Source organism: Pelodiscus sinensis, chromosome 7 (assembly GCF_052426305.1).
Source record: "Pelodiscus sinensis isolate ZL-2025 chromosome 7, ASM5242630v1, whole genome shotgun sequence".
In the NCBI taxonomy this organism is placed as follows: Eukaryota; Metazoa; Chordata; order Testudines; family Trionychidae; genus Pelodiscus; species Pelodiscus sinensis.
Genome location: NC_143058.1, coordinates 17230448 through 17258443, shown reverse-complemented (window position 1 = coordinate 17258443; position 27996 = coordinate 17230448). Strand labels below are relative to the sequence as shown.

At 45.9% G+C, this 27996-nt stretch overlaps 1 long non-coding RNA gene across 1 annotated transcript; it reads left to right on the top strand.

Moving 5' to 3' along the window:
* The first annotated feature begins 25 nt into the window (after positions 1-25).
* On the top strand, positions 26-27980 carry LOC112543803 (uncharacterized). The gene is made up of 5 exons (XR_016350002.1): positions 26-674; positions 7435-7529; positions 20506-21598; positions 26124-26202; positions 27546-27980. It is a non-coding gene; the product is annotated as an uncharacterized LOC112543803 (long non-coding RNA).
* Positions 27981-27996: the final 16 nt, after the last annotated feature.

Sequence of the window (27996 nt, the reverse complement as noted above, 5' to 3'; positions counted from 1 at the left end):
GCCCCGCCCAGGGAGGGGCGGGTGCCCGGGGCAGTGTGCAAAGGGGGCTTGTTTCCTCTCTCCGTGTCCTGGCTGGGTCCCGCTTCCCTAGTGCCAGCCCCGCAGCGCCCCTCTGCCCCGGGACAGTACAGGACGCCAAACGCTGTAAAAGGGGGGGGAGCCTTTTGGGGGCGGGGGCCACTGACCCACAGAAAAATCAACCCGGGGCTGCACACAAGTGAGGAGCAAAAAAACCCAAATAACTAAACTCTCCCTGTCCTGGCCCCCAACAGAGAAGGACCCTCTTCACCTTCCCCTCCCACACCAGAGCTGGGTTGGGGGGGGGGGGGGGAGGGGGGCAAGCTAATAGATTTCGTGAGCTCCAGATCTGTGGAGTTGCAGTGGGAGGCAGAATTGCACTCTCCTGCCTGTACCCAATTTTAATATAGTTGTACTCCTTTACAAATGTTATTTCTGTTTTTCTTATTGCTCTGAACACCTCATCATTTCTCTGTGTTATCGTTCTGCAGGGCATCACTTCATCATTTATCTGTATAATCGTTATACGATGCGTGTCATGGCACTATTTGTTTTTATTTTAATAGTTAATACTGAAAATCAGTGCTGCCCCTGGACCAGAGGATGTGAACGGCCCCTGCGGACTGGTGATGGATGCACAGGTGGCAGATACTGAGGTGAACCCCATCTCTCTGAATTTGCTCCCCTGGACCAGAGGATGTGAAAGGCCCCTCTGGATCAGTGAGACATGCATGGGTAGCAAAGACTGGATTTAAACTGCAGAGCAGATCATGAGCCGGGACCCTGTCCATGGTGAGCCTGGGCTGGAGCAGCCTCTGCCTATGGTGAACCAGGGCTCGCTGCAGGCAGAGGCTGCTTCTCAGCGGTCTCCCCTCACACACACATTCCTCCCCTCCTCCTGCGCTGTTGCCTCTGATAGAGACAACAGTATGGGGGAAGCAGATGTCACCGTGAAGACGGTGCTGGGGGGAACCAACTTTTAAGCCAGCCCCCCCCCCCCCCCAGCATCGGCTCCTGCTTCTCCTGACCCTTGCTGCCTCTGATACAGAGGCTGCAAAGGGTCAGGGAATGCGAGTAATTGACTCTCACTTACATCCCTAATCAAACTGGTATACTACAAATAACTATACTGATAATTTGAAGGTTGATGTCAGAGATTTTATTTATAGCCCAATGTGTGGAAGAATGTATTTTTTATTGTTAAAATGGTGTATTCTTCATTGTTCTTCTAATGGATCAGCTTAACAAAAACCAATACAAAAATGTAAAAATAATGAACAATATAATCCAAACGCTAATTAAAAATAAAATTGGGATATAGTATAGCCTCAGTTCATATACTTTTATACACTTCCTTGCCATAGATAGATTAGATCTAAAGCTCCCCTCAACATGCTATTAAAACTTCAGAACCGAGCCAAGGATAGGTCCCTGGGTATAGATGTAATTGGACTTCTGTTTTGGGAGGGCAGGAGCCAGGGGGCTTGAGCTAGCATTGCATGGCAGAATCAAGGGAAACAGCACCTCCACCCCCTAACTCAACTCAGCAAACCACCCAGCCTGTCTTGATTGTGTGTGGTGGGAGTTCAAATCAAAAACCTTGAAAACCGCTCAGGGTACAGGCAGGGGGTAGCTAGAGTGGTACATAGTAAGGGGGGTAGCTCCGGGTGGTAGCTAGGGGTAGTGCACCAGGAGGGTTCATCTATGACCAGTGCTCCCTAAGGGCTCTGCTAGTCACAGAGCTCAGGGATCTTACCAGCTATGTCAGTTGAGGATTAGCCACAACCACAGGCACCAGAGCAGGAGACAAAACGCTGCGGTTGTGTGCTACATATCACCAGCTGAAACAGTAGCTGGCCACACTTCTCATCTCTGACCTGGCCAGGGGCAGAGTCTTCCGGTCCATAAGAGAGTTTGGGGTGGCTGCCCCAGGGCCTAGAGCAGCCAGTGGGGGGCTGGGGCTGGCAGCAGGGATCACACCTATCCCACCCTCATTAGTAGCTGTTGTCACGGCTCCTTCCCCACTCTGGCATGATAAATGCAGCAGTGGGGGCCAGCAAGTGTACCCCAAAGCCTTATCTACCAGGCTTTGGTATAAAACTTCCCCAAAAATCTTAAACACCTAGATCTTGGGAATAAAACTTCCGCTGCCACCTCCCAAATGTTGATAAAGAAATCAGGGGAAAGATCATTTGGGAAATCTCATCCCTAAAATAAAAATCAGGGCACACAATTAACCACTGCCATTAATAAAAAGAAAAGAAAGAACTTTTATTATTACAACAATATTCCTGTTGCAAGCTTAATGAATAGATAGGAAGGTAACAAAATATACTCATGGAGAAACTCCATGGGCCTAGAACTTAGTTATAAAGAAAAGCCAAAACATCTTTAAACAGTGCCAGATCTCAGATCCCATACCCAACCCTTAAAACAATAAAGCCTAACGAAACTACCTAAACTTTACCCTACTTACAGAAAATGAAGAATGGTGTCTTGGAGAGAGAGAGAGACATGCTTGTCCCTCTCTGTAGCTGCAAAGAACACACCCAGAGAGACAAAAGGAGAAAGGAAAAAACCCAAATTCCTTTGTCCCAGTTTGAAAGTCCCTCCTACATTCCTACTGGTCACTCCACCTGGCTAGGTATAGTTAACCCCTTATTCCCCAGGCTGCTGGCTAACCCTCATAATCATAAACCTGTCCAACACATTATCAATAAACTACAGCCTATACTGGAACAGGATACCATACTCCAAGAGGCTCTGGGAGACAGACCCATAGTCTCCTATAGACAACCACCTAACCTCAAGATGATTCTTACCAACAACCACAGGACATACCACACTAATACCAACCCTGGTACCTTTCCTTGCAACAAACCCCGTTGCCAGCTTTGTCCACATATTCATTCTGCTGATACGATTATTGGACCCAACCAAGTGAGTTATAAAATCAAGAACACATATTCCTGCGCATCCAGAAATATAATTTATGCTATCATGTGCCAAAAGTGTCCGTCTGCTATGTACATTGGACAAACGTCTCAGACACTTCGCCGAAGGATTAATGCCCACAAAACAGATATCAGACAAGATCACAAAGAAAAAACTATTTCTTGCCATTTCAACCAGAAAGGACACTGTCTCAACGACTTTACCACCTGCGTTCTTCTACAAAGACCTTTTACATTTGCACTGGAAAGGGAATCCTCTGAACTGTCATTCATGTTAAAATTCTACACTCTCCGGGGGGGGGGGCGGTGTCACATTATCGAATTGGAGGGAGCAGCCAGATCGCTGCTGCACCCCTAGGTGGGGGTGTTGGCCCCAGAAATTGATATAAAAGGGAGCCATGTGGGGTATTGAATGGGAGCTTGTTGTTTTCTGATCCTGTGTACACTGTTTATGTGAGTATATAATGTCTGTGTGTGTAGGTAGGAATCTGTAATCTGTGTGGAAGCTGAATATTTCTTGGAATGTGGTTAAGCGTTGCTATGGACAGGCTGAGTAGCGAAGCCCTGTAGAACAATGGCACTTGATGGGCCAAAGACACACCTAAAGCATGAGGGCGGAGACCTAAGAGCTGCCAGCGGAGAGAGGCTGAGGACCAGGTGACCGGCTGAGACCAGAAGAGGCTAGGAAGGGGGTATAAAGAAGCCATGTGGTCGATGCCATTTTGTTCTCAGCTCAGCACTTCATCCCAGAGGCAGCAATGCAGGGATCGAAGAGCCCGGAAGACCTGTGGACCCATCCTGATCTTAGGATGTGCAATAAGAACTTTTAAACCAGCAGCTGCAACACCTCTGCTAGAGCCTGCATCGAGAACTGGGAGATTCGGTGCATGTAACGTACTGTACTTTAATAACCTTACTCTCATGCTTTTCTTTATTGTAATAATAAACCTTTAGATATATATTCTAAAGGATTGGCCCAGCGTGATTTGTGGGTAAGGTCCAGAGGGTAAATTGACCAGGGATCTGTGGCTGGTTTCTTGGAACCGGACAAAACTTGTTCGGGGTAGGTGGAATTGGGTGCTAGGACCCCCCCAGGGTATGTCTACACTACCCCGCTAGTTCGAACTAGCGGGGTAATGTATGCATACCGCACTTGCTAATGAAGCCCGGGATTTGAATTTCCCGGGCTTCATTAGCATAAGCGGGGAGCCGCCATTTTTAAATCCCCGCTGCTTCGAACCCCGTGTAGCGCGGCTACACGGGGCTCGAACTAGGTAGTTCGGACTAGGGTGCCTATTCCGAACTACCGGTACACCTCGTTTCACGAGGAGTACCGGTAGTTCGGAATAGGACCCTAGTCCGAACTACCTAGTTCGAGCCCCGTGTAGCCGCGCTACACGGGGTTCGAAGCAGCGGGGATTTAAAAATGGCGGCTCCCCGCTTATGCTAATGAAGCCCGGGAAATTCAAATCCCGGGCTTCATTAGCAAGTGCGGTATGCATACATTACCCCGCTAGTTCGAACTAGCGGGGTAGTGTAGACATACCCCCACTTGTGTATGAGGCCCGGGGCCATCTGGGGCACGGATATTGCTGGGGCGTCGGAGGGGTTTTGCTCGTGAGGCTTCAGGCAGGTTGCTGAAGCGCTCTGTGGGACTGGTTTGTGGCCTGTGTGGAGAGGTCACCAGTCGGGGGCTGTAAGGAGCCCCGGATTCGAGCAATTCGCCCTGAGCGGACGCCCTCAGCTGTGCCCAGACACGGCCCGGTCCGTCACTGGCGGATTGAACAAAGACCCCAAAAAGGAATGAACAAACACTCAAACTATCTTACCCATTACCAGGATAGCTTCCCCAATTATCACCTCTAATACCATTAGCTCACAGACATCTAACTTTCCCCACCTCTAATAACATTAACTCACAGACACTTCCCTTCCTTCCCTTCCCTCCCTCCCCCTCTCCCCCCCCCCCTCCCCCGCATCTCCCTTCTGTTCTGAAATGTGATTTGTCCTTTTCATATTTGTTCATTTTTTTTAATTGTATCCTTTGGTATATATGGTTGTGACTATTTTCTTCCACTATTTGATCTGAGGAAGTGGGTCTGGCCCACAAAAGCTCATCATCTAATAAACCATCGTTAGTCTTTAAAGTGCTACATAGTCCTGCATTTTGCTTCTGCTACACCAGACTAACACGGCTACATTTCTATTACTATTCCTCATAATCAGGACAGCAGTGACCCAGCAGCCTACTGTACTCCACCTTCTCCCAGCCAGGTCACTCTGCTTCCTGCCACCACAGTGAATATAGGGAGGGCCCTAACCCCTGCTGCCATCCCCAGACCTCCCATCACTCTGGAGTGGGGGTAGAGCAGGGATAAGAAGGGGGGGGCAGGGCCAAAGAAGAGGAAGTGGAGGGGGTGTGGAGCTGCCCTCAGGACTGTTCTACTCTGGCACTTTGATGAGGGGGTGTGTGTGTGTGTGTATGAAACATTTTTCTAGGCTTAAACACCGCAGCTCCTGGCTTCCATGCCACAGCACGGTCTGAGGGCTCTTAGTTTCAGACAGGGGATGGGGGTGTGAGGATTCATGACTTCAGCCATGGGGTTGGGGATGCTGGGGATGGGGCTATGGGTTCTAGCTGGTGAAGTTACTTGATTCCCAAAAAAGGGTTGAGGGCTCTCCAGAGGACCAGAGACCCCCAGTTGATGACCACTGGACTAGATGTCCTAATAATTTTTTTCATCTGTACCTTACTTTATTATTTTTTGTTGCAGGAGTCCTATTATTTTAGAGATGCTGTACAAACACATACTAAAACTCAGTCCTTACCCTGAAATGCTTACAGTCTATGCTATAAACAACAAGAAGTCCTATGGCACCATATAGACTAACAGATTTATTGGAGCATAAGCTTTTGTGGGCAAAGACCCACTTCATCAGATGCATGTCACATCTGACAAAGTGGGATTTTGCCCACTAAAACTTATGCTCCCACAAATCTGTTAGGCTACGTCTACACTGGCAGCTTCTTGCACAAGAACTCTTTTGCAGAAGAGTTCTTGTGCAAAAACTCTTCCAGAAGAGAGCGTCTACACTGGCATGTGCTTTTGCGCAAGAGATGTGCTTTTGCACAAGAGCATCCATGCCAGTGTAGACGCTCTCTTGCGCAAGAAAGCTCTGATGGCCATTTTAACCATAGGGCTTTCTTGCACAAGAAATTCATGTTGCCTGTCTACACTGGCCTCTTGTTCAAGAACAGTTGCGTAAAAGGGCTTATTCCTGAGCGGGAGTGTCAGAGTTCTGGTGCAAAAAGCCCTGATTTCATACATTAGAACGTCAGTTTACTTATGCAAGAACACGCGGTCAGTGTAGACAGGCAGCAAGTTTTTGCGCAAGAGCGGCCACTTTTGCGCAAGGTCACGCCAGTGTAGACACAGCCTTAGGGTATAAGGTGCCACAGGACGACTTGTTGTTTAAGCGGATTCAGACTAACACAGCTACCCCTCTGATACTTGTCACCAGTCTATGCTATATAATTAAAGAAATGGGAGACTTTACAATCTTTGCTGAAAACTAAGGTTCAGCAATATAACTTTACTCAATTTATAAGACACATGCTTTATATATTTAAATAAATAACATTTTTAACTGTAAGACATTTACTGAGCCAGTATTTCAGATTCCATAAAACAATATGCTTTAAAAACTTGCTGAAAACGCTTAGAGTACAATGACACAGCAGGGCTAAAGTCGAATTAAGTTATGCAACTTCTGTTATGTCAATTGCGTATCTTAAGTTGAAATAGCTTAACTTGGCTTTTGGCACTCTAAATAGCAGGTAGTCAAAGGAAGAACACTCTTACTTTGGCTGCTCTTACTCCTTGTGAAATTAGGGTTACTATGAGTAGGAGTAAGAAGTCTTCCAGCTCGATATTATTTCAAAATTAAGTAGGGTAGATACGCTCTTTAATGCTGATGTGTAGACGTACCCTTAGATAGTGTTTCATAGTGAGTGATCATCATGCTGATTTCAATGTACTGAAGACCTAATTGGTATTAAGTGTTTGTAGAACTGGAACATTTGCACACAGCAAGAGAATCCACTACTAAAAAATGTTCCAGTTAAATTAGTGAATGGTGAACAATGCTTGGTCAGAGAACTTCTAAGTAGAAGGAAGCAAATAGAGTACTAAGCCAGAGATGTTGGGAAGGCAGAAACATCATGTAAAAGAGCTGGATTTTGTGTTTCTGACATATTGATTTTGCAATCAAGACATTTCTATGCTTTAAATACTAGTTCTGCAACAGTCACGTTGACAAGTGGAATAGTCACTCAGCAATAGCTTATGCTCAGTAATAGTTTATGCAATTATTTATATACTCAGCAATAGCTTATGCAACCCTTCTTGTTGTGAGAGGGAAAGTTGAGACATTAGTCTTATCTCCTGCTCAAATTTCATAGGATCTGTGATTTCCACTTGGACACCAAGACAGCCATAGGAAAGCTGAAAGTGTCAACCAGCAGTTCTACACCCTGTTTCAGCACTCTACTAAAAGGTCAGCAATGAAAACAATGAGCCTAAATTCTAGACAATCCTGAAAGAATGTTGGCAGTAGCAAACAGCAGTTTTACCCATCGGAAGAATAGTTCTAAGCAGACCCATTGGGGATGTGGTTTCCACCCTGATTCAAAGCAGCCTGGCCTAGCATAAATTATGATATGCTAATTTAGGATTACATGTAGTGGAGCTCTACTCTACTATGCCTCTTCCCCTAGTACTTGTCTTGCCAACACGCTCCCTCTCATATAATCTTTAAGCCAGCTGAGGGATGGCAGGAACTTTGGCTGGCAAAGTTTCCAGGGCTCCTAGTGTGATGCTGTGGCTAAAAGAGCTAATGTAATCCTTGGACGCAAACAGGAGTAGAGAGGTATTTTACCTCTGAATTTGGTATTGGTGTCCAATTCTGGTGGCTCCAATTCAAGAAGGATGTTGATACATTGGAGAAGGCTAAGAGAAGAGCCACAAGAATGATTAAAGGATTAGAAAACATGCTTTATGCTGATCAATATAAGGAGGACAGTCTATTTAACACAAAGGGATGACTTGATAATAGTCTGCAAGTGCCTACCTGGGAACAAATATTAAATTATGGGTTATTTAATCAAGCAGAGAAAGGTATAACACAATCCAATGGAAGGAAGTAGGAGCTAAACAAATTCAGACCGGAAATTAGGTATATATTTTTAACAAAAAGAGTAATTAATCCGTGGAACAACTTACCAATGGTTGAGATGGATTCTTCAATCACTGATCATTTTTAAATCAAGACGGAATGTGCTTTTTAAAAAAAATGGTTTAAGAATTATTTGGGGATACTTCTAATGGTCTATTATATATAGAACGTCAGATGATGACAATAGTCCGTTCTGGCCTTGGAATCTATGACTCTTAAGGCTTCATCTACGCTGCACAAAAACTTCTTGCGCAAAAATGCATCCACACCTCAAAGCACATCGCTTTTGTGCAAGAGAGCATCCACACTATTGGATGCTCTTCCGCATATAAAGCCACCCTGAACCGGTTCTAGCCAGACTAGAGGTCACCAGTTGCTCTTGAGTGCTGTTGCCAGAGCCCTCCAGAGACGTGCACTTAAAGGGGCCCCCCTGGACAGCCACTTCTCTGTTTCTGCTGCCTGCTTGCTAGCCTCTTTGGCAAAGCAAAGCTTCAACAGTGCCTGCTGTGTTTGCCCTTTGCTTTTTTGGGAACGACACAGCTTTTACCTGCTCTGCCCTGTGCTATGGAGTTGGAGCTGCCCTGGATATGCAACAGACCCCAGGGCCATGCTGCACTCCCTGCAGTGAATGCTTCAAGCAGGGGTCCTCTTCCAGCTGGAGGTGGACCCCAAAATATTCCTGATCAGCCTCTGTCTGAATGTGGGTGCTCCACTCTGGCTGCCCCAGCCCACCATACCCAGAAGATTCTGGAGACTGGTGGGACCGGTTGGTCATGGAGCTGTAGGACAACCAGCAGTGGATGCAGAACTTCTGCATGTGGAAGGCCACTTTTCAGAAGCTCTGTGCCTGGCTCACCCCTGCCCTCTAATGATGCGACACCCATCAGCGGCCCGCCATCCCACTCCAGAAGCTGGTCACCATCATGCTGTGGAAGCTGGCCACCCCAGACAGCTACCGTTCGGTGGCACACCAGTTTGGGGTGGGGAGGTCCACCATCATGGCTGGCCTGATGCAGGTAAGGAGATAACGGGATGCAGCCCCTGCATGGGAGGAGAGGGGGTGTTGCATAAGGAGGACCTTCAGGACAGGGGGGCTGGGGACTGTATGCGGTGGACTGTGGGGGGAGCTCTGGCCCTGGCCCTGGGGGCTGGTGCCTTCTCGCCCTCACACTGGCCTGGTCGTGGGGAGGGAGGGGGCGGGCATGGGTTCACAGTGGGTGGCTCCTGACCCCTTTCCCCTTGCTCCTACCCCAACCAATGAATAAACATACCTGCTTGGTTTTCAACAAAACAAGGGAGGCTGTCTGAACTGGGAAGGGGGGATCATGTCTGGGAGGAGTGTTGGGGCAGTTTGTGGGCGCCCTCAGGTGTGGGGACGTTGTTATGGTTGGGAGTGTCTGGGGACCCCAATGGGGAGGGGCAGCTGGAGCAGGGCCATGATCGGTGGTGGGGGGGAAGGGGGTAGGAGGAGGAGCCATAGGAGGGGCTGTAGGCATGACTGGGGGAGGAGGCATGGCCATGGGAAAGGGAGGGAGTTGAGGCATGGCAGGGTGGGCAGACGGGTGAGCCATGGGGGGGGGGCAGGAGGGTAGAAGGGAGGAGCAGTGGCAGTAGGTGGCTGTTCCCCCATGTCATGCCATGAGGTCACTCCAGGCCTCCTGCCACCACTCAAGATCAGCATTCAGCTGGCGCGACAGGGTGGCATGGATGTCACGCATCACCCCGATGTGCTGGCGCATAAGCTCTTCCCCAGGCCTGGCTCTTCTGCGGCTCCCCTGGACTCTGGCAGGTGGCTGTGGTGGATGGTCTGGTTCCCCTCCCCCAAGGATGTGGAGAAGACATGAGGGAGGGGCAGTCAGTCCTCCCTGCACACATTCCCTGTGGCAGTGCCCTGTGTGAGTGGCGACAGCACCAATCCACAGCCCGGAGGAGGAAGATGCAAAGCCACGTGTGGCCTTCACAGCATGCCCCTGTGCCACAGGGATTCCGAGGTTGCCAGAGGACTGTGGTGCCCACCTTCCTTCCACTCTCCCTCCCCTGCGCACACACACCGTGGCCAGGCAGGCAAGGGAAGTGTGTGGCCAGTGTGGGAGCCCCTGATGAGCAGGAGAGGAGCTGTGTGCAGCCTGCTACTCCCTGGGGGGCGCACACACAGCTGCAGCTCTCTCTGCAGTGTGTGTGTGCCAGCAGCTGCTTCCTCTCACGTGCAGGCAGCCCGTGCGCTGTTGCAGCTCTCCAGGGCGTGTGTGGGGTCGTGCCTGCGCCCTTGCGGCTAGCCTGCTTGCAGCTGGCTGCCCTCCCTTCTGCTGGAGGCAGGACTCGTGTGGCCATGCATGAGGCTGGCAGCAGGCTCCCAGGCATGTTGAAGGGCTGGCAGCTGTGGCCACGTGCTGCACCCTCCCGCTGCATGTGGTTGCACATGAAAAGACTACAGCAGCATTTGCTGGCCTTGCAGCCTGCACAACAGTGTGCGCCCTGCCCTCTGTGCGCCCATCTCCTCCCTGATGATCTTGCCAAGCCTCTTCGGAAGCCTGGGAGACGTCCAGGTTGGCAGGGACTGGCTCCAGGGATCGTGTGATGGTCCTGCTGTCCTGGTCCTCCTCCTGTGTCGGGGGCTGGACCTGTCCCTCTGTTTCCTCTGGGTCAGGGACAGGCTCTGGGTGCCGGACTACCAGCTGCTCCAGGCCAGAGTCGACCACGATGGAGGGGGAAGAGGATTCCCCTACCCCCCAAGGATGTGGTGGAGCTCTTTGTAGTAGGGGCAGGTGTGGGGTCCTGCCTCTGAGTGTTCCCTCTGCTCCGTCGCCCTCACATATCCCTAATGGAGCTTCTTCACCTTTGCCCAGATCTGTTCCATGGTCTGGGCAGGGTGACCTCACTCTGTCAGAGATGTGGCCATGCAGGAGTAGATCTCAGCATTGCGCCTTTTTGTCCTGGGTTGTTGGAGCGACTCCTCCTCGCCCCACAATTCAAGGAGGGTCATGATTTCAGCGCTCCACCATGATGGTGTGCGGTGCTTGCTGCCCTGGTGAGGGGCCCTGGGAGCTCTGTGGCTGTTCCCTGTCAGGGTCAGAGGGGTCTCGGGCACTTACTTGCTCTGCCATTTGTGCCGACAGAGATTCGCGCAGCAAAGGCAGCTGGCTGTGGGCAAGCTTCCTGCCACAATGGCTGTACAAGGTGCCTGCAGCTTTAAGAAGGGCCAGCAGATAGGAAAAAGAGAATTGTGATTCCCTGCTACAGAGCGTCCAAAAGGCCACCTGTGTTTTTTCCTGGAGACCAGTTTTGTTGCAAAAACCCCTGCGAAGCATCCACACTTGCCTTTTTGTGCAAGAGCTGTAGTGCAAAAAGGAGTTATTCCTCGTGGGGAGAGAAATAACTGTAGTGCAAAAAGCCTTCTCTTCTACCGATTTTCTTGCGCAAAAGCACACTTGAGGTGTGACTATTCCACCAGTTTTTGCACAAAAATAGCCGTTTTTGAGCAAAAACCTTGTAGTGTAGATGTAGCAAAGGCTACGTCTATACTGCAGGGTTTTTGTGCAGGAAGTCTTTTGCGGAACAGTTCTTACACAAAAACTTCTTGCGCAAAAGCGTGTCCACACATCATGGACTGCATGGACGCTCTTGTGCAAGGAAGACCACCTGTGCTTTTTCAGATAGGCTCTTTTTGTGCAAGAAGCCCCTGCGGAGTGTCCACACATGCCTTTTTGCACAAGATCTGTAGCGCAAAAAGCAGTTATGCCTCATAGAAGGAGGTATACCTACACCTCAAAAAGCCCTCTATTCTGTCAATTGACTAGATTTTCTTGCGCAAAAATGCGCTTGAGGTGTGGACACTCCACGGGGTTTTGCTCAAAAATGGCCATTTTTGCTCAAAAACCTCATAGTGTAGAAGTAGCCTAAGAGTACTCACAAACATCCCACTCTCCCTACCTTTAATATCAGCAATTCACAGACACTTACCTTCCTTCCTCCCCCTTCCCACCCCCCCGCATCCCCCTTCTGTTCTGCAATGTGATTTGTCCTTTTCATATTTGTTCATTTTTTTTAATTGTATCCTTTGGTATATATGGTTGTGACTACTTTCTTCCACTATTTGATCTGAGGAAGTGGGTCTGGCCCACGAAAGCTCATCATCTAATAAACCATCTTGTTAGTCTTTAAAGTGCTACATTGTCCTGCATTTTGCTTCATCTACACAGCAGCGTTATTCTGGAAATTAACATATTGCGCATCTACACTACAAGCCTTTATTTTGAAATAATGTTGAGGTGGAGAACTTCATACTCTAACTCATGGTAACCCTCATTTCATGAGGAGTAACGGAAGTTGGAGGAAGAGTGTTCTTCCTTTGTCTTCCTGCTGTGTAGACAGCACCAAAAGCCAAATTAAGCTATTTCAACTTAAGCTACGCAATTGATGTAGCTGAAGCTGCATAGCTTAATTTGACTTTAGCTTTGTTGTGTAGACGTACTCCAAGAGTTCCTCTCTGCTGGGAGAATTCTCCACTGGCTATTCATATTATTTGAATGCCAGTTTACAATACATACATGGCAAACAGGGTCTTTAGAAGAACAGAAAATCTGTCCTCTGTGTTTGTGAAATATAATTAAGATAACACTATACAAAGCCATATCTATCAGGAGTGTCCCGCACTTCATTACATATTCGCAGCCAGTCGCCATTTTAACTTGCCGCGTGTAGACACGGTAGTTCGATCGGAAACCCTTCCCTCCTTCCCTTAACTGTTACTCCTCATGCGAGGGTTTCCGATCGAACTACTGCGTCTACATGTGGCAAGTTAAATTGGGCGACCGGCATTTTAAAATGGTGACCAGCCGCGAATATGCTAATGAAGTGCGGGATATTTAAATCCCGTGCTTCATTAGCAGCTTTGGTATGCTTCATTTGCCTCCCTAGTTTGAGCTGGGATCAAGTGTAGACAGATCCATAGAGATGAGTGAGGAGCAAAGGAATAAATGAAGGGAAAAGTAACAGAAAATCCAGAGCAGAGGGACAGTTTACAGAGAGAAAGATGGGTGAAGTAAGATAGAACTTGAAATTTGTGTGTGTGCACAGGGAGGTGAATGAACCATGGACTTAGGCAAGCTAACCCCCTGTCCTGGATCATCCCTTCCACCTGATGTCCCATCCCTTCTCCGCCCTTCCCCCAGGGAAGTCCAGAGAGCCTCCACTGCCCAAATGCCTCCAGTCCATGACTGCTGAGGGGACGGGTAGTGTTCTTGCAGCACTGGAGCACCAGGTGAGTGGCACACAGCGCCCCCCCCCCTCAGCCTGAGGGCAGCAGGTGGCATGGCCCCAGCACCGTTCTCGCCTTCCCCCAAGTCCCAGCTGCCATAGCGCCAGCCCCAGCAAACTTCCTGAGAGAGCAGCCTGCCTTGGCTTGGGCCAACTGGTGGCAAGCAGAAAGGGGTCTTGTGGGTGAGTGTGAGCGGAGTCACGTGGGCCTGTTTAGAGAGGCATAGCTCTCCCCAGGACATTATACACACTGCCCATGTGCATGCAGCATGGGAACAAGCAGCAGACAAAGACAAACACGTACGAAAGATGTGGCAAAATACATACCGAGGTGGCAAAATATTTAATTTGCAATTATGGTTATCTTATTTACACTCCTAAGTGATGCAGAATCTCGCAGGAGCTGCAAGTCACCAAGCATTTAAAGCAATGACATACAAAAATCAAAGAAACAACTCACCCTTCAAAATATTATAAGATTCATTTGCTTAATTATTAGTACAAGTACTAGCATACCATATACCTAAAGCTCAAATATCTAAGTTGTCCACTAGCCAATGTACCTTCTAGATAAAACATGGAAGAAAATATCAGAAACTATTACAAATATAAACTGTCTGTCCTTTCTTAAAGTACACCAGCATAGACTTAGATATGGAGCCAGAGTCTTCTCTCAATGGATAACTCATTTTAATACACTCCAAATTTATACTGGTGTATTTGAGAAAAGACCTGAGGTCCTAACACAAACACTGGGATAACAGCTCCTTGAACAGTTGAACTGGAAAGTGACTAACACATTGTGCATGATTCATTTTTTTAAAAGTAACACATAAATATAATTTATTAAGTTCAACTATAGCAAATTGAGTGGGAAGGCCAAAGCAACTGTAAAATCTTCTACAAAATCATTTCAAATTTTGCATGTGGGTGGGAGGAATTGCTACTGACATTTTTTCAAAAAGCTAATTTATATGTCATGCATATTGCATGGTGGTAAAAGTGGTCACGATCATCTACGCTTTACAAACTATTGAAACAGAGTAATCTATTCTGCCTGTCCTACAATTTAACAATCATAATTACATACATTTTAAATTAAATGTTATAAAGTAAGGTTTGATCAAAATAGCCTCCTGGATTACTGTTATTATGCACCTTGTATTATTTCCTATTCTATGTACAAAATAAAACCACTTTGTAGATAGAAGAAAGGAAAGAAAAAGAAATAACAATATAACAGTTTAGGAAAGTTTCAGTATAAAACTGTCATTTTGTTCACCTGATCCTTTATTCCCTACTCAGATAACTTCTGTACTTGTTGTTATTCATATGTAGTACAGTAGCATCAGGAGGTGGTAAATAAGATAGAGCCCAATTATAAACAGTGCTATGCACACACATAGGAAGAGATAGCCCCTGATCTGAAATGTTCACAATCTAAATGATACAGATAAATGCAAAAAATGACATTCTCCATTACATCTGCAGTAGTTGCAATCTGAGTAGTTAAAATTAGGGATATAAAATCCTGTTTAATCAGTTAACTGGTTAAATGTTATTTTTAGCTAGTTAACCACTTAAACAGGAGAGTACAGCAGGCTATCTATGCTGATGCTTACCGGTTAACCATTCACATCCCTACTTCAAATCAGTGGCTGAATGATTGTGTCCCCCAGTGTCTTCTTTCTTCAAGACAAAATAATCCAAAATGACTGATAATCAAGAGATGTGCTGTTGTGCAAGAGCATCCATGGCAGTGTAGACGCTCTCTTTCTCAAGAAAGCTCTCATGGCCGTTTTAACCATAGGGGCTTCTTGTGCAAGAAATTCATGTTGCCTGTCTACACTGCCCTCTTCTGGAAGAGCTGTCGTGCAAGAGGGCTTATTCCTTGTGGGAAGAAGCCCTGTTTTACAATGCTATACTGTAAATTTACTTCTGGAAAAAAACTCATGCAGTGTAGACAGCCGGCATGTTTTTGCAGAAGAATGGCTGTTCTTCCACAAGAAGCTGCCAGTGTAGATGTAGCCTAGAGTATGGGCTCTAGGCTGGAGTATCGGGTTGCGGGGGGGAGGCCAGTACTTATCTCTCTGGCAGTGGCTTCTCTGGTGTTTCTCCCACAGGCATTGGTCGCACAGCTCCCATTGACTGCAGTTACTGGCCAATGGGATCTGCATAGTCAGTACTCCAGGTAGAAGCAGAACATAAAGCTCTTCTGCCCAAGGTCACAGGGACAGTGTTGGGTGCTTCTGGGAACAGCACAGAGTGAAAGCAGGTAAGGGAGCTTGCTTTCACACTGGACTGTTAGCACCCAAAATCTGCTAGTTTGGCTGATGTAGTTTCTGGAAGATATGGTGTGATTCCAGGAGATTCCCAGTGAAAGCAGGAGGGTTGGTCACCCTAGCAACCAGGTCTGAGCATCCAAGTTAGCTTAACCCAGTTGTGGGATGTTCCAATACAAAGTTATTCCTGTGTCCTCACTGTTTCTGCACTTGTCCATGTATGTATGGGGTCCTATCCCATGGATCTTTCTGCTGATACACTATAGGATTCTTTCCCTGTGAATACTGGGAGAACTTTTCAGTCCTTTGCGGGAAATTACTGGAAAGGCATTTATGATCCTCACTGCAAAATGGACAAGTTCCAGCCTGCCCCATTCTAGCCCCAGCCTGGTAAAGTAGCCCAGACTTACAGCTCCTCCAACCCTGTGTAATGGTAGGGGATTTGAATTAAATCCTGGATAAGAACCTAGGTAAACTGTGCAATAAAGTCATATCCTGTGTAGGGATTTAAAATCCCATGTAATTAATTACATGGGTAAACACAGTGCTGTGCAGCATTTAACAGATTAAAGAGGGAGTAGGTGGCGGGCTGTTCCAGAGGGGCTTGAGCATCTCCCCCACCCACTGGAGTTAGGCTACAATGGCCTCTGCTGCAAAGAGGGGCTGCTCCAGCCAGCTGCTCTCAGACCCTGCAGGGGCTGCCACTGTTGTGACTCCCAGCTCTCTACGGGGGCTGCCTTTAAGCATCACCCTTAACCAGTTAACCGAATACCCATTAACATCCTTAATCCTGTGAGTGAAACTTACTCCTGTACATAGACCTAATACTTGTCATTTGTCATCTGATTAATTTAATTCATTTAGAGATCTAGTCCTCAAAGAAGAGAAGAGAGAAAAGATAGGGGAAGGCATAGACTGATGGCAGCACTAATCGATAAGATTAAGTTTGATCAACTAACTTCTTCCCTGGCTGGAAGCAGGAAGGACCAAAGGAGGTGCAGTTAGCATGTTCAGCAATGGAAGTGATATTCACCACCACACAGCAAAGCACTTAGGCTGTGTCTGGATTGCACCCCTTTTCCGTAAAAGGAATGCAAATTAGACACAGCGCAATTGCAAATGAAGCAGGGATTTAAATATCCCCCGCTTCATTTGCATAAACATGGCTGCCGCTTTTTTCCGGCTCGGGGCTTTGCCGGCAAAAAGCGCCAGTCTAGACGGGGATCTTTTGGAAAATAAAGCCTTTTCCGAAAGATCCCTTATTCCTGATTTTAAGAGGAATAAGGGATCTTTCGGAAAAGGCTTTATTTTCCGAAAGATCCCCGTCTAGACTGGCGCTTTTTGCCGGCAAAGCCCCAGCAAAGCTCCGAGACAGAAAAAAGCGGCAGCCATGTTTATGCAAATGAAGCAGGGAAGATTTAAATCCCCGCTTCATTTGCAATTGCGCTGTGTCTAATTTGCATCCCTTTTACGGAAAAGGGGTGCAATCTAGACACAGCCTTAAAGTATGTGAGTAATTCCATACATCCATTCAGGAAAGCACTTAAACATGTGCTTAATACCCACTGATTTATCAGCCCTAATAAAAACCAAAAACTTCAAGTGGTGTGGTATGCTTTCAGATTTCCCAGGTTCTGATTTGTGTTACGTTTGGTATAAGTTATTTGCTTTCCTTTACACTGCAAAGTTGGAAAGAATCATTATTGCTCAGAAATGTGTGTTTTTAAAAAACTAATGCTCATTAGCATGAAATGCCTCAAAGAAAAATGTTGCATACAAGAAGCAGGAAAGGCAAACAGTTTTTGCTGTGTAGCTTTCTCTGAGGTATGAAGCTAGGAGATTAGTAAACATAATTAGCTCTCTTGATACTCAATCTTCGGAGCGATAAAAACTGAAACTAGGATTGAGAGTTTTTTACGCTGTGCTGTCTGCTATGAAACACAGTTTACAAACATTAGCCAATAGCATTTATTACAAAAAGACAAGAGAACACAGGGCTAGTTGGTTGGTTGTTTTTGTTACTTATCTGAGTCTCATTATACCCTTGATTTACAATGTGTAAGAAAAACAAGTATTCTAATTGGGAATAGATTTTCTAAAACTGAAAATATAATGAAACTGCTGCCATCCAATTATTTTCAGTATGTAAAGAAGGATGATAATAGAAGTTTAAACACCAACCAAAAGCTTCAGCCTGCAAAACTTAAAAAAAAGAAATCAGACATTCACAGTGCTTTAAATTCAGAATTTACCAAGCTATATAAAAAAAACACAATCTGTGGGGATATGTATAAAATGGGACTACATGCAGTCTAGTAGCCAAATTGCAAATCCCTTGCCTGCACTGGTGCAAATTTAAGTTACTCACTTGAGTAGTTTAATTGTAGCTAATGGTACTACTCACATGAGTAGCTCTTTGTTTTAGGAAAATCTGGCCTTAGATCTGAGTTCAGTTCTGATCCTGTTACTCATTCTGTATACCTTACTTTGTAGGTAGCTATATATATATATATATATATTTATATATATTTATTTATATATACAGGCAGTCCTCAAGTTGTGCGGATCCGACTTATGTCGGATCCACAGTTACGAACGGGGTTTGCTCCGCATCTCCCTGGTCTGCTGGAGACCAGCAGACCAGGGAGATGGGGAGCAAAGCCCCTGAGGATGCCGGCAGCAGGACAGCTGCGGTGCGTCTGGGCTGTCCCGCTGCCCGCGTGCTCCACGGCTTTGCTCCCCGTCTCCCTGGTCTGCTGGTCCGCGGCTTTGCTCCCCGTCTCCCTGGTCTGCTGGTCTGCTGGACTGTCCTGCTGCTAGCGTCCTCAGAGGCTTTGCTCCGCGTCTCCCTGGTCTGCTGGGCGGGGAGGGGCGCAGCTAGTAGCCCCCCCCAGCAGACCAGGCTTTTCTCCAGACGCCTGTGGTGAAGCAGCTGGGGCGCGGCCGGTTGGTCCCCCAGCGCCGCTCTGGGCGCTACTGGACCAACCCGGCCGCACCCCAGCTGCTCTGCCCTAGGCATCCTGATTCAGCCGCTGCTGGTCAGTTTCAGCTGGGGTGCGCCGGTTGGTCCCCCAGCGCCGCTCTGGGCGCTAGTGGACCAACCCGGCAGCACCCCAGCTGCTCTGCCCCAGGCATCCCCAAGTCAGCCACTGCTGAAACTGACCAGCACTGACTACAGGAAGCCCGAGGCAGAGTTGCTCTGCCCCAGGCTTCCTGGAATCAGCCACTGATCAGTTTCAGCAGCAGCTGACTTGGGGACGCCTGAGGTTCTTAAGTTGAATCTGTATGTAAGAACTTGCGTCCAGATTCAGCCTGTTGAAACTGATCAGCGGCTGATTCCAGGAAGCCCGGGGCAGAGCAACTCTGCCTCGGGCTTCCTGTAGCCAGCTGCTGGTCAGTTTCAGCAGCGGCTGAATCTGGACGCCAGTTCCGACTTACATACAGATTCAACTTAAGAACAAACCTACCGTCTCTATCTTGTATGTAACTCGGGGACTGCCTGTATATATATGAATAAGAGGGCCTGTCTTTATATCCTTATTCATGATGAAGAGCATCTTATGTCTTGATCCCATTGCTTTCATTGAGATTAGTTGCAAGTACAGTACTACTCAAAGTGAATCAGAATTTGACTCCTCAATTACTGGTAACTGACCCCTAGAATAGGTGCATGTGTTTGGCAATAGCTGAAATAGCCTCATAAGAAAGGCCCATAAATGTGAGAAACAAAGGAACAAATACTTCTGTGTTGATTCACAGATCCAGCAATGACTTCTTATATAGAAAAATGTAGGAAATTAGTGAAGAACATTCTAAAATTAATTAAACTGGTCACTGATTTATTTGGTCTCAATAGAACAATGGCAAATTATGTATGGAGACACCACCTTTATGACAATCTGTGATAATAAAACATGCAAGGGAGGTTTTCTTATGGTACATGACTGATCCTGAAGTTTAAAAACATCTAACTTTGTATTAGACACCTTTTTATCCTCTTGGACTTCTTTTCATTTTTCGATTTATTGGATTCATTTTGGTACAAGAAGGGATCCATACCCTTTCTGTTGTGTATTGATTATTTTCTTGTCAATAGTTGGTGTACACGAGATAAACTGAGTTTCATTCCTGTTTTGACAAAACATGGATAACTTTTAATTCAATCAGGGGTTAACTATGGTTTCTTTCAGTGGATGTTGAACTTGATTGACCTTTTTCTCACCAGTAATACAACTGTTGTCAACATTAATTGAAGGATATGGATAACAAGAAGCCACATTTGACACCCATTGTCAAACATAGTTAGATTTTTTTTAGTGTAGACACAACCTTTACATGTATCTTTCTTTTCTCATCACCATAAAAATAAAAAAGTAACTTCTATGACCTTATTAAGATTGGGAGCAAAACTATTCTAGCTTCACCCATATTTAAATACAATTATTGCTAGCAGGGTATTAGCACAGCTTCCCTGAACAAATGGACCAGAAATTTGTTGTAAGAGCTGTCCTAGCACAATATAATATAGGCTACCTTCTTCTAAGTACTCTGTAGCATGATTTTATGAAATATTCTTACACAATTAATCTCCAAAATAACTTTGGTAACAATCAAAGGAATTACCTAGAATCTATCCTTTGGGGACATTTTCTGAAAATTGACCGTAAAAATGCCATCAGGACTTAATATTATATGATTCTAGTTCTTTAATGAGTCCATTTGCTGTCTTGACAAACCAAATGCTTTTTTTTTCCTTCCAGATTTGGAAGCTCTTCCTGGAATCTTGAAAGTCAAGATGTGGTCTTGTTTGTTCATGTATCATAACTAATAATGAAGATTCGGCAATTCTGTTGATACACAGGGTAGAACAGTAGCTCGGTCTTTCATGCTGTTTGGGCTCTGCAAGACTAACAAAGCAAGTAGTAGTCCACATTTATTTGTGCCAGTGAAATAAGCAGACATAATTAAGAATATATATAAGGAGCCGTTCTGCTGCATATGAAGATGTTGATTGTCTGATCATAGCCAAACTGTAAACTTTATTCCCAGTGTTGACAGAATGGGGTCAGATAGAAGCAAAAGGCATGCACCCTTCTGCTGTGTTAGGAACATGGCAGCAGCAACTCTGTTTATTCATTGTTAACACATGAACAACAAGCAGTGTATTTGCTATGAACAATCCCAGGGTGGCAGCATAAAGGTAAAAGCACTACATTTAATGAATTTGAATAAAAATGTAGGGCTTAAGTGGGAATTAAATGGAATTTGTGCTGGCCTTCTGCACAGGTGTCACTGCTACTCTTTGTAAGAGCATGGCAGAGAGGATTCTAGCTATCTTTGTGTTCATTATTTGTTGTGCTATTGCTCTAAACATGAACATTTTGAATAAGACCATGTTGAATGAGGTCCTGAGGTTCTCCCACTGTTTTACCGCCCACAACTCCTTTAAACCATATGCCTCCTCTGTGAGACTGTTCACAGATCAATGAGCAGCATTTAAGCATTTTGTATATACATTCTTCATGGAAAAAAATCAGCAAATGTCACATAAATATCAGCCATGAATGTTAAAGTTGACTCAATGCAAATCTGATATATGTAGTTTTCAAATTCATACCATAACAGTTGAGATACTCCTTGCTTTCTCACAATAAAACAAGTTTGGGGAGGAACCGTAGCCTGAGGTTATATTGTATTATTATTTTTTTCAGTTATCAACCAAGGCCAGTTTCAGGAAAGGGGCATGCTTGGACAAGAATTCAGGGTCTCTCTTCGTTGTTGCGGAGCCGATAGAGAAACTTGTTCACAACTAGTTTCCTAGCACTGGAAAGAGAAAGACTAACTTTAAAAAAGGTATTAATTATGGGACAATACTGAGTCTTGTGGTGTTGTGCCAAAATTGGGGAAGACTCGAGATTTTGTCATTTACAATCTTTTCCAGCTTTCACGTTTAGCGTAATTGAGGGAGGTTTTGCAAGGGGCTATATTCACCATTGCGTCTCATTCTATATGCTGTAATGATGCATCTTTAGTTGTGTGATGCAGGACTCAACATGGCATATTATTTTACCATTGCTCCACTGAACATATCAGGGATTGCAGACCAATGAAGCTTAGTCTACACTGCAAGATTTTTGCACAAAACCCCATGGAGCGTCCACACCTCAAATGCACTTTTGTGCAAGTAAATAAACAGTAAAATGGCAGAACAGAGCGCTTTTTCCAGTGTAGGGGTAAACCTACTTTAATGAGGCATAACTCCTTCTTGTGCTACAGCTATTGTGCAAAAAGGCAAGTGTGGACGCTCCAGAGGGATTTCTTGAGAAAGAAACCCCTATTGGAAAAAGCACAGCTTTCTTGTGCAAGAGCTTTCTTGTACAAGAGTGTCCATGCAGTGTGGACGCTCTCTTGCTCAAAAGCACATTGCTTTTGCGATGTTCTTTGAGGTGTGGATGTGCTCTTGTGCAAGAAGTTTTTGCACAAAAACTCTTGCACAAAATGCTTCTTGCGCAACAAGCATGTAGCCTGAGATAAGAGGGGAGTATTAGGTCTGTGCTGCTGAGGAGTTGATCAGGAATGACAGAACTTCTGTCTTTTTCCTTACAAATCCAAGCAGCTGACACAGAAGGAACTCCATGTTCAGAACAAATTGCTTCACATAGACTCCATAAGGATACCATGGGACAGCCAGCAAAATTGTAGAGATAGGGAGAAGAACTGCCAGCCATTTGGGGATATTCCAATTGACCAGGTTTCTCAGTTAACCAGCAACGTTGCTAGAGGGACAAAGATACATATTCCTTCTGTCTCAACAAACACATCTGTGAATCCTGACCACAGTTACATTAAACCTTTGCTATTTAAATAGTCTGTGAAATTTACTGGAGAGATTTCACAAGGAATAAAGTGAAAAGAAAATTCTCTTCACATGTAGCTTTTCCCAGGTTAAAAGACTGGGGCTGTGTTTAGACTGGCCAGTTTTTCTGGAAAATTGGCCGCTTTTCCAGAAAAACTTGCCAGCTGTCGACACTGGCCGCTTAAATTTCCGCAAAAGCACTGACGATCTCATGTAAGATTGTCAGTGTTTTTGCGGAAATACTATGCTGCTCCCATTCGGGCAAAAGTCCTTTTGCGCAAAACTTTTGCACAAAAGGGCCAGTGTAGACAGCTCAGCTTTGTTTTCCGCAAAAAAGCCCCGATCGCGAAAATGGCGATTGGGGCTTTTTTGTGGAAAAGCGCGTCTAGATTGGCACGGATGCTTTTCCGCAAAAAGTGCTTTTGCGGAAAAGCTTCCATGCCAATCTAGACGCCCTTTTCTGAAAATGCTTTTAACGGAAAACTTTTCCGTTAAAAGCATTTGCGGAAAATCATGCCAGTCTAGACGTAGCCTAAGTGTATCATGAACTTTTGTCATCTTGTCCTTCGCCACTTCCCTATTTGAGGTAAATGACTTTTATAGCTTTCTTTCAAAACTCAGTTTGACATCTAGCTGTCTTGCATGTAGCTTAGGGTATGTCTACACAGCAAGGCTAAAGTTGAATTGAGCTATGCAACTTCAGCTACATCAATTGCGGTGCTGAAGTAGAAATAGCTTAATTCGGTTTTTGGCACTCTCTGCGCTGCAGGGAGTCAAAGGAGGAACACTCTTCCTTCAACTTCCCTTACTCCTCATGGAATGAGGGATACCATGAATTGGAGTAAGAAGTCTTCCAGCTAGACATTATTTTGAAATAAAGGTTTGTAGTGTAGATGTGCAGTATGTTATTTTGGAATAATGTCAGTGTAGACTGCTGCTGTGTAGACATATGTAGGAAATGCAACATAAACCTTGCATTTTGCTTCTTAGCCTTTTACCATTTTAGGACATAGTCTCATTCAAAATTCAAGGCTGCAAATAACTGATCATCTGTTTATGGTATATAATTTTAGATACAATAGCAATGATAATGTCCAATGTAGAAGATTCTCCTCTACAAGCATTTTTGACAAGGTCTTGGACCCTCTCTCACCTTCCTTTAGTTACTAATGTTCCTATATTGGCTGGCTTGAAACTCCAGGGCTGTGTCTAGACTGCACCCCTTTTGCGGAAAAGGGATGCAGATTAGACACAGCGCAATTGCAAATCTTCCCCGCTTCATTTGCATGAACATGGCTGCCGCTTTTTTCCAGCTCGAGGCTTTGCTGGCAAAAAGCGGCAGTCTAGACGGGGATCTTTTGGAAAATAAAGCCTTTTCCAAAAGATCCCTTATTCCTCTTAAAATCAGGAATAAGGGATCTTTCGGAAAAGGCTTTATTTTCCGAAAGATCCCCATCTAAACGGGCGCCTTTTGCCGGCAAAGCCCCGAACTGGAAAAAAGCGGCAGCCGTGTTCCTGCAAATGAAGCGGGGAAAATTTAAATCCCCGCTTCATTTGCAATTGTGCTGTGTCTAATCTGCATCCCTTTTCCGCAAAAGGGGTGCAGTCTAGACACAGCCTAGGTGCTTTTTTTCTGCTTCTGTTGCTGCTTTTTTTCTGCTTCTTTATGAGATTGCCTAATTATCAATAAGATCTGTTAATAAAGTGTTTTACTCATAAACTTGACAGACCAGAATAAGAAAGAGAAAATAATTGTGGCATCAGGACAAAGTTAGGACTGAGTCTTCATTGTAAATCTAGGGGAAATTATCTTTTGAGTGATATGTGGTATGACTTACAGTTCATAGTCTGCAGCGGTTCCCAACCTTTTCCAGATGGGGACCCATTTGACAATTCAGGAAGACTTGGTGACCCAAGGCAATTCAAAAATGGGGGGAAGAGAGGGGGCAAAGCCACCTGGGGAGACACTTGGCAACCCTTTTGAAATGTAATGGTGACCCATAGGTTTGGAAACCCTGGCTCTAGAAGCAGTTATGTTCCTATATTCGGAATGTCCAGATTATATGTAATTATACACACACACAAAATTATGTTAAAATAACATTATTAAGGCTGCAAAGTCAAGCACTCAAAAGGTGGGAAATGCCAGAGTTAAGATTGCCTGTGGAAGCTTAATTTGCCCAGCCCATACATACACATGTGCATTACGATACAGGCTTCAGTTACTTGGTCACAAACTGTTTTTTCCACAGACATCTGCCTCATTCAGTGTGCAGAGTGGACAGTGCTCAATTAATGAGCAGCAAGTCAATATTTCGTTTTCTCCTCATTGGGTAATGTGTGGCCCAGTGTCTTATTTACTGTCCAAATCCTGCTCTGAAACAGAAATATTAATTTCTTCTATGGGCTTTTCTGTGATGCTTAGTACTATAGTATCAGAGTTTTTCACAAATATTAATGCATTCATTTTCACAATACCCTTGCAAGATTAGGGGATTTTGGCACTGAATTCAAATCATGCTACAGTACTCTACAACCAGACGAGTCTTAAAAGTTGCTGAAAAGATGGGCACATGCTTATATTCTTTGCTGCACGGGGGCCAGAGTGCTCAATACTTTGAAGAACTGAGTAAATAAAAAATGAGAACTCAACTCACAGCTGAAGGGCCTAATTCTGCAGCCTTTTCCCTAGCAAAACTCTCATTGACTTTAACGGACATTTTGCCTGAGCAAGAGCTACAGGACTCCAACCCTTAGTTTGCACTGTATTCCAAAAAGAGGAACCCATAAGATACCACAAGATATTGAGGAAAATACTGCAAATTACATTTATTCTATTTGTGAACACAGAGACATATCAGTATAAAAATAAAATCTGTGCTTTTGGCTTTTTGCATGTATTGTATTGTAACATAGTACAGTAAACTTACGATAATCTGGCACCTTTAGGACCCAGGGGGTGCTGGATTATCAGATATGGAGTACCGGAGAGGGGCCTATGAGGAGTCTGGGTGGGTGGGTGGGGGGGAGGGTCGGCGGGGAACTGCGCAGCATGGGAGAGAGCAGCACTGAGGGACCAACCCGGCAGCACCCCAGCTGCTCTGCCCCCGGCTTCCCCAAGTCAGCTGCTGCTGAAACTCACCAGCGGCTGACTTGGGGAAGCTGGAGGCAGAGCAGCTGGGGTGCTCTGCCCCAGGGCTTCCCCAAGTCCACCGCTGCTGAAACTGACCGTCGGCAGACTTGGGGGAGCCGGGGGCAGAGCAGCTCCAATTGTCCAGCTGGCCAGAACACTTCCGGGTTCCAGTTGGTGCTGTACTGTCAGGAATGCCGGACCACTGGATGCCGGACAATTGGAGTTTTACTGTACAACAGAAAATGCAGTATCATTGCTCTTCTGCAATGTCATTTTTAATATAAATTCAGACCAGAGAAACAACATATGCACTGATAGCAAAGGACTGCACTGAAGTTATTTGTTATATTTGTATCACATTCCACATAAGCTACTCTGTTTCCCCCCAGTCTTTGTTCTGTCAATCCAGAGAGAATGCTTGGCCCAAAACAAGGAAACTACTGGATGTTTTCCACAGACTGCATTAAAGTAAGTGCTCGCGGGTTTGATTTAACATTTGCTAGTAAATGGCACTACTACTGACAAGAAATAATCAATATACTCTTATAGTAGCTCTTTGATTATTTCTCCTCCTTTTCTTCTGTAGTTCTAAAGTGTCTTGTGTAGACTAATTAGAGGCATTATATTACACTATTGGATGCTATACAGCTATTAGTCAGTTATGCTTTCACTGTTTTTTCCTGGATAAAAGTCCCTACAGCTAAATGTGATCAGGTTAGGATATGTCTACAGTACGTGCTTATTTTGAAATAAGCTATTTTGGTATAATAACTCCCAAAATAGTATTTCAAAATAGTGCATCCACACTACAAATCCCCATCGAAATAGCATAGAGCTATATTGAAATAGTGCGTCCATACAGATTAGAGCCCAAATCACATTTAAGGGCTCCCAGAAGGCATCCAGGTAGGGCATCAGGACAGCAGTCACTTCCTATAGCTGCTGTCTGTGGCTATCTGAGGCCCGTGCTTAAAGGGACTCCTGTACAGTTGTGTCTCAGGCTCTTCACCTTTGCCTACCTCCTCGAGGGACAGCAAATGCATCTCAATGAATGCTCTGGTTGCCCTTCCGGACACCACAGCACTCCCACCATGGAGTTGGACCTGCTGCAAAGTATTCGCTGGCTCTTAGACCTCATGCTGTACTTCCTGATGCAGTTACTGCACGCTAGCCACATGGCACTGCAGGACCAGGACCTGCAGCTCACTCTGGGGAACCTCCTCACCTCTCTCCACATGCTGCTCACACAGCACAACCCCTCCCTCTCTCCCCTGCACCGTGCACGACCACTTCTGGTGCTGGGACTCTGGTTCCAACTGGTGGAACTGGATCATCATGGAGTGGTGGGATGACTAGCAGCGGCTCCAGAACTTTCGCATACAGAAGGAGACCTTCCTGGAGCTGTGCGAGTGGCTCACCCCGCCCTCCGGTGACAGAGCCCCCAAATACAATGCACCATCCCCCTCCAGAAGTGGGTTGTCATCACACTTTGAAAGCTCGCCACGCCAGACAACTTCTGCTCCATTGGGAACCAGTTTGGCATGGGGACATTGACCGTCGGGGCCATGTTCATGCAGCTATGACTGCCGTACTATTCTCCTAGGAGGATGGTGAAGCACTGGAATGGGTTCCCTAGGGAAGGCTGTGTGTGCAGAATCTCCCTCCCTAGAGGTTTTGCAATCACGCCTTCACAAAGCCCTGCCAGGGATGGGGTAAGTTGGGGTTGGGCATGGTGTTGGGAGGAGGTTTGGCTCAGGGACCTCCCAAGGGCTCTGGTAGCTCTGTGATTCTATGTTTGTCTCCTTCTCCAGGTGGTAAAGGCTATTAACACCATCCTGCCGTGCAGGGTTGTCATGCAGGGCAATGTGGAGCCCATCGTCATCGGCTTTGCTGTCATGGGCTTCCCCCACCGGAGGGAGGCCATTGATGGCACCCACATCCCCATCTGGACTCCCCGACCACCAGGCCTCCTATTATATCAACCAGAAGGGGTACTTTTCAATGGTCCTGCAGGTTCTCATTGACCACTGAGGCCGGTTCACCAACATCAGTGTCAGTTGGTGGGGGAAGGCACACAACGCCTGCATCTTTAGGAACTCCAGCCTGTTCCAGAAGATGCATGCCGGCACTTCTTTCTCTTACTGCACCATCAGGGTCAGGGATGTGGACATGCCCACGTTCATCGTGGGGGACACAGCCTTCCCACCTTCCCCCTGCCAGCAGACCAAATAAACCAGAATTTTTGGATGAACCAATAAACAT